The 6000-nt window shown below is 55.7% G+C and overlaps 1 protein-coding gene across 1 annotated transcript in view; it reads left to right on the top strand.

Annotated features, from left to right (window-relative positions):
* The first annotated feature begins 1152 nt into the window (after window positions 1-1152).
* Window positions 1153-6000, top strand: part of LOC141078019 (solute carrier family 66 member 2-like) — a 73865-nt gene continuing 69017 nt past the window's right edge. The window contains exon 1 of the mRNA XM_073564814.1: window positions 1153-1876. The gene's annotated coding sequence lies outside the window, so the exon portion shown is untranslated. The remainder of the gene's footprint in view (window positions 1877-6000) is intronic.

Here is a 6000-nt window from a genome sequence, read left to right as displayed (position 1 = left end):
GAGAGCAGCAGTGAGATGTGAGCGCCCCCAGCCTGAGAGATAACAGGAGAGCAGCAGTGAGATGTGAGCGCCCCCAGCCTGAGAGATAACAGGAGAGCAGCAGAGAGATGTGAGCGCCCCCAGCCTGAGAGCTAACAGGAGAGCAGCAGAGAGATGTGAGCGCCCCCAGCCTGAGAGATAACAGGAGAGCAGCAGTGAGATGTGAGTGCCCCCAGCCTGAGAGATAACAGGAGAGCAGCAGTGAGATGTGAGCGCCCCCAGCCTGAGAGCTAACAGGAGAGCAGCAGTGAGATGTGAGCGCCCCCAGCCTGAGAGCTAACAGGAGAGCAGCAGTGAGATGTGAGTGCCCCCAGCCTGAGAGATAACAGGAGAGCAGCAGTGAGATGTGAGCGCCCCCAGCCTGAGAGATAACAGGAGGGCAGCAGTGAGATGTGAGCGCCCCCAGCCTGAGAGATAACAGGAGAGCAGCAGTGAGATGTGAGCGCCCCCAGCCTGAGAGATAACAGGAGAGCAGCAGTGAGATGTGAGTGCCCCCAGCCTGAGAGATAACAGGAGAGCAGCAGTGAGATGTGAGTGCCCCCAGCCTGAGAGATAACAGGAGAGCAGCAGTGAGATGTGAGTGCCCCCAGCCTGAGAGCTAACAGGAGAGCAGCAGTGAGATGTGAGCGCCCCCAGCCTGAGAGATAACAGGAGAGCAGCAGTGAGATGTGAGTGCCCCCAGCCTGAGAGATAACAGGAGAGCAGCAGTGAGATGTGAGTGCCCCCAGCCTGAGAGATAACAGGAGAGCAGCAGTGAGATGTGAGCGCCCCCAGCCTGAGAGATAACAGGAGAGCAGCAGTGAGATGTGAGTGCCCCCAGCCTGAGAGATAACAGGAGAGCAGCAGTGAGATGTGAGCGCCCCCAGCCTGAGAGCTAACAGGAGAGCAGCAGTGAGATGTGAGCGCCCCCAGCCTGAGAGATAACAGGAGAGCAGCAGCGAGATGTGAGTGCCCCCAGCCTGAGAGATAACAGGAGGGCAGCAGTGAGATGTGAGCGCCCCCAGCCTGAGAGATAACAGGAGAGCAGCAGTGAGATGTGAGTGCCCCCAGCCTGAGAGATAACAGGAGAGCAGCAGTGAGATGTGAGTGTGCAGTCAGGATGGACACGTTTTTCCGGATGGTGATCAGGGGATCTCTCGTGTGCTCTCCCTGCCGTCGTTGTTGCAGACATTCTTCTGTGTGTTCCCCTCTGAGAGCTACAGCTGGTGCTTTGTCCGGTGTCACCCGTGCTGCCCTCGTTTTCTCTCATCCGTTCCCCCTGCAGCATTCTCATTGGCTCTCAGCGTGGATCTCTGAGTGTCCCTCCGAGTGTCGTCCCTTGTATTCGGACCCCCGAGTCTGATGCACACAGGACAGTGATGTGTGAATGGATCAATGAAACTCTATGGGTCTGTGAGTGAATAGTTGGCGCATAGTACATGCTGCATAGTGTGACTGCAGCCTTATTAGGAGGCCGCTCCGCGTCCTGTCCTCCGGTGACCCCCGATGTCACACATTCGTCTCCTCGGCCTGCACTCACCTGTCCTGATCTGCGAGGAATCGGCCGCTCGTTGGTTCAGGACGAGGACGTCTCTAATATGAGGGGTCCGGCGCTCCCCGACTTCACTAGGCTTGGCCCCCTTTTTCCTGAGCGGTGACCTTACATCCTCCCTTGTTTTCTTGCAGGATGTGGCTTGCTATGAATGAGCGACGTTGGAGAAGATGGACATGATGAGAAGAAGCCGGGCGACGATTGTACGTCTGCAGCGACCAATGGCGACTACGCTCTCCAGCCCAGGGGCCCGGGCACCGGCACCGACAGCGCTTATCAGCGGTCTCTGTCCAGCAGTGGATGCAGGTGAGCAGATACATGAGAAGCCTCAGTCTCCTAGCCGGAGGTGCCACTAGTGATGAGGTGTTATCTGAGCATGCTCTGGTGCTGACCGCGTGTATCAGCGTGCTCGAATACCACGTCCGAGTCCCCGCAGCTGCATCGCTCTCGTCTGATCGACAGCCGCTACACATGCAGGGATTGCCTGCTCGCTCATTGCTAGGCGCAACTCATCTCCATAGTCGCACACAGAGCATGGAGCGGCGAGCGTTACCCTGCACTCATTTATGAGGCTCACTGGCCTTTCACTCTGAGGCCTGCTCCCCGTTTGGAAGAATCGGGGGGTTGTGGTGTCCTCCTGTTCACCCCCCCATTCAGATCAGTGTGTGTCAGGGGCTCCATAGAGCAGCGTGGCCCCCGAGTCTGAGCCGCTCGTCCTTCCATCACACGCTGCCGTCCGCTCCTGGCACCGCAGGCCCACCCTGTCACTCATACTGGGATTATGCCACCTGTACCCCAATAGGACCCCCATTAACTGGTTTCTAGCCCACGGGAGGCACAGGGGTCTCTCACCGGAGGGTCCTCAGTGCGTCCCTTTATAAACAGCCCATCTGTCTTTACCCCGAGATTGGACATAGCGTGCACCCTGCACCCACGCATCGCCCCGAGAGAGCGCAGCTCTGTGATGAGAGACGAGAGAATTAATTATTGATAGCGGCCATATCCCGAGCGTGCGGCCTAATGAGAGTGTCAGCGGTAATGAGACTGATGGATAATAGCGGTACAAGCACAGAACATTCTAGCCGAGACTCCCCTGATTTATGAGACCGTCTGGGAGTCCCAGGCGGTCAGGGCACTGGATATCACACAGGGCTTTGTTCTGGGGGACACTGCGGCTGCGAGCGTAGGGTCCCCACTTGCCAGGGTGAATGAGCGCACAGTTTGCTAGCTCTCTCATGGGCTCATTTTCCTGCGCGCTCTCTTTCCCCCAGGCCATGTCATGAGCGCTGTCTGTGGTCTCACAAACGAGGCTGTTACCTGTGTTCTTCTATTGAAGTCAGTGGGGTCACGGGCGCTCCGACAGGTGATGTGCTCACATCCCTGCTATGCATGAAGCGAACACTAGATGGCAGCGGTGTGCATAGTCTACACTGGCGGCAGCGCAATAGTCACCGCACTAGTCACCGCACGGCGGCGGCAGGAGGACACCGTCTGTGATAGGCGGCGCCCGCAGTCACCGCTTCTGTTCACACACGGCAGATTTATTGTGAAGTCACTTCTGTCATCTGATGCTCATGGACTTCTGAGCACCAGACTAACAGAAATGTCTGCTGCCTGAGAACCCCTACAGCCTGATGTCTGACAACCAGAGGCGCAGCCTGAGCATGAATAAAAAAATGAAAGAGGCATCACTGACAACTCAGCCGCCATTACAGTGCGACCATTCTGCTGCTCCTCGTCTTGTTTTCCTGTAGGGATGATGTCCTTGACTACATATGTGACCGCTGCAGCCAATCACAGGCCTCAGCTGCACGCCTTATGCATTTTCCCTCCCTGAATTCCTGAAAATGTCATCATTATAGGAAGCATCTTCCTAATAGACGGCAAGATCTCTGCTTGCTGTCAGTGGGACTGTAAACCCATGCTGTCCACAGCGGATGATTTGTGACAATGTACCAGTGAAGGTTGTGAGCTCCGGAGGTTTTTGGTGCTGTGTTGTGTTGGTCCCACACTGGCACATTGTGACGGAGCCTCCGCTCTGTGTAGGCAGGACGGGTACTTAGTATATTAGTTTTCTATCACACGGGCCATGGATTAGAGGACGAGCTCTGATATCCGGGATGGCTCCATGGCCCACATGCCGTGACGCCATGATATCGCCCCCCCGCCTTATGTCGCCGCCGGTAATGAGCGCTCTCTGTCTCCTGGTGATTTATCCACCGTCAGGAGCAGACTGCGTCGGGGGGGGGGGGGGGGGGGGGGGGGGGATGAAATGCATTTAACAGAATATAATCCCTTAATCCAGAAGGGAGAGAAGATCCGGATCCCAATGCACTTTGTAAGCACAGATGTGATTTATAATGTCCCCATCTGTCTGCCCTCACCCCTCTGTGATTACACGGATGCTGGCATCAATCGTCCATGGACAGCGGTAGCCTCTGCGGGATGACCTCCAGTGACAGATATGAGGGGGATGGGCCGGGAAGATAAATATAAAAACCCCACCGTGTGCGGGACGTCTCCAGTGTGATGTCATAACTCCACCGTGTGCGGAACGTCTCCAGTGTGATGTCATAGCTCCACCTTGTGCAGGGGGTCTCCAGTATGATGTCATAACTCCACTGTGTGCGTGATGTCTCCAGTGTGATGTCATAGCTCCACCGTGTGCGGGACGTCTCCACTGTGATGTCATCACTCCACCGTGTGCGGGACGTCTCCACTGTGATGTCATCACTCCACCGTGTGCCGGACGTCTCCACTGTGATGTCATCACTCCACCATGTGCGGGACGTCTCCTGTGTGATGTCATAACTCCACTGTGATGTTGTAACTCCACTATATGTAGGACTTCTCCCGTGTGATGTCATAACTCCACCACCGTGTGCCGGACGTCTCCAGTGTGATGTCATAGCTCCACCGTGTGCAGGACGTCTCCAGTGTGATGTCATAACTCCACTATATGCAGGACGTCTCCAGTGTGATGTCACAGCTCCACCGTGTGCAGGACGTCTCCAGTGTGATGTCACAGCTCCACCGTGTGCAGGACGTCTCCAGTGTGATGTCATAGCTCCACCGTGTGCAGGGCGTCTCCAGTGTGATGTCATAACTCCACCGTGTGCAGGACGTCTCCAGTGTGATGTCATAACTCCACCGTGTGCAGGACGTCTCCAGTGTGATGTCATAGCTCCACTGTGTGCTGGACTTCTCCAGTGTGATGTCATAACTCCACCGTGTGCAGGACGTCTCCAGTGTGATGTCATAACTCCACCGTGTGCAGGACGTCTCCAGTGTGATGTCATAACTCCACCGTGTGCAGGACGTCTCCAGTGTGATGTCATAACTCCACTATATGCAGGACGTCTCCAGTGTGATGTCACAGCTCCACCGTGTGCAGGACGTCTCCAGTGTGATGTCACAGCTCCACCGTGTGCAGGACGTCTATAGTGTGATGTCATAGCTCCACCGTGTGCAGGGCGTCTCCAGTGTGATGTCATAACTCCACTGTGTGCGGGATGTCTCCACTGTGATGTCATAGCTGCACCGTGTTCTGGACTTCTCCAGTATGATGTCATAACTCCACCCTGTCCGGGACGTCTCCAGTGTGATGTCATCACTCCACCGTGTGCGGGATGTCTCCACTGTGATGTCATAGCTGCACCGTGTTCTGGACTTCTCCAGTGTGATGTCATAACTCCACTGTGTGCGGGACGTCTCCACTGTGATGTCATCACTCCACCGTGTGCGGGATGTCTCCACTGTGATGTCATAGCTGCACCGTGTTCTGGACTTCTCCAGTGTGATGTCATAACTCCACTGTGTGCGGGACGTCTCCAGTGTGATGTCATAGCTCCACTGTGTGCAGGACGTCTCCAGTGTGATGTCATAGCTCCACCGTGTGCGGGATGTCTCCACTGTGATGTCATAGCTGCACCGTGTTCTGGACTTCTCCAGTGTGATGTCATAACTCCACTGTGTGCGGGACGTCTCCAGTGTGATGTCATAGCTGTTAGGGGCGGCGGAACGCACGAAATATAAATAATAGGAAGTGCGTTCACTGCCCGTGGTCCACCGTGCAGTAGGTGTAACAACCGCTGCTGAGTAATGGCAGACTCGCTATATGGCGGTATACTGCGCTCGGGTTAAACGTCCCCCGAGGTGCGCAGAGTGGACTCTGTTAAACTCACAGAGGCGCTTTAGTATAAATAAAGCATAAACGCCGAGCCTGTTGGCTTCACAGGTCTCAGCTGGAATGCACACACGGTATATGGTCACAGGACACGGCCCAAGGCTGAGGTTGGTGTCCGTCTTGACCTACCGTGCGTGCGGCGTCGCTACCGCGGACGCCGGTAAGTGCTGCTATCTGCAGCGCGGTGGTAACTACTGCCGCTATACGACAGTGCTGTGAGACATCACACTATCGGACGCTAGTG

This window comes from Dendrobates tinctorius, unplaced genomic scaffold (genome assembly GCF_039654945.1).
Source record: "Dendrobates tinctorius isolate UK_male_01 unplaced genomic scaffold, ASM3965494v1 ptg000490l, whole genome shotgun sequence".
NCBI lineage: Eukaryota > Metazoa > Chordata > Amphibia > Anura > Dendrobatidae > Dendrobates > Dendrobates tinctorius.
Note: the sequence above shows the minus strand (reverse complement) of the source record. Positions and strands in the feature narration are given on the sequence as shown.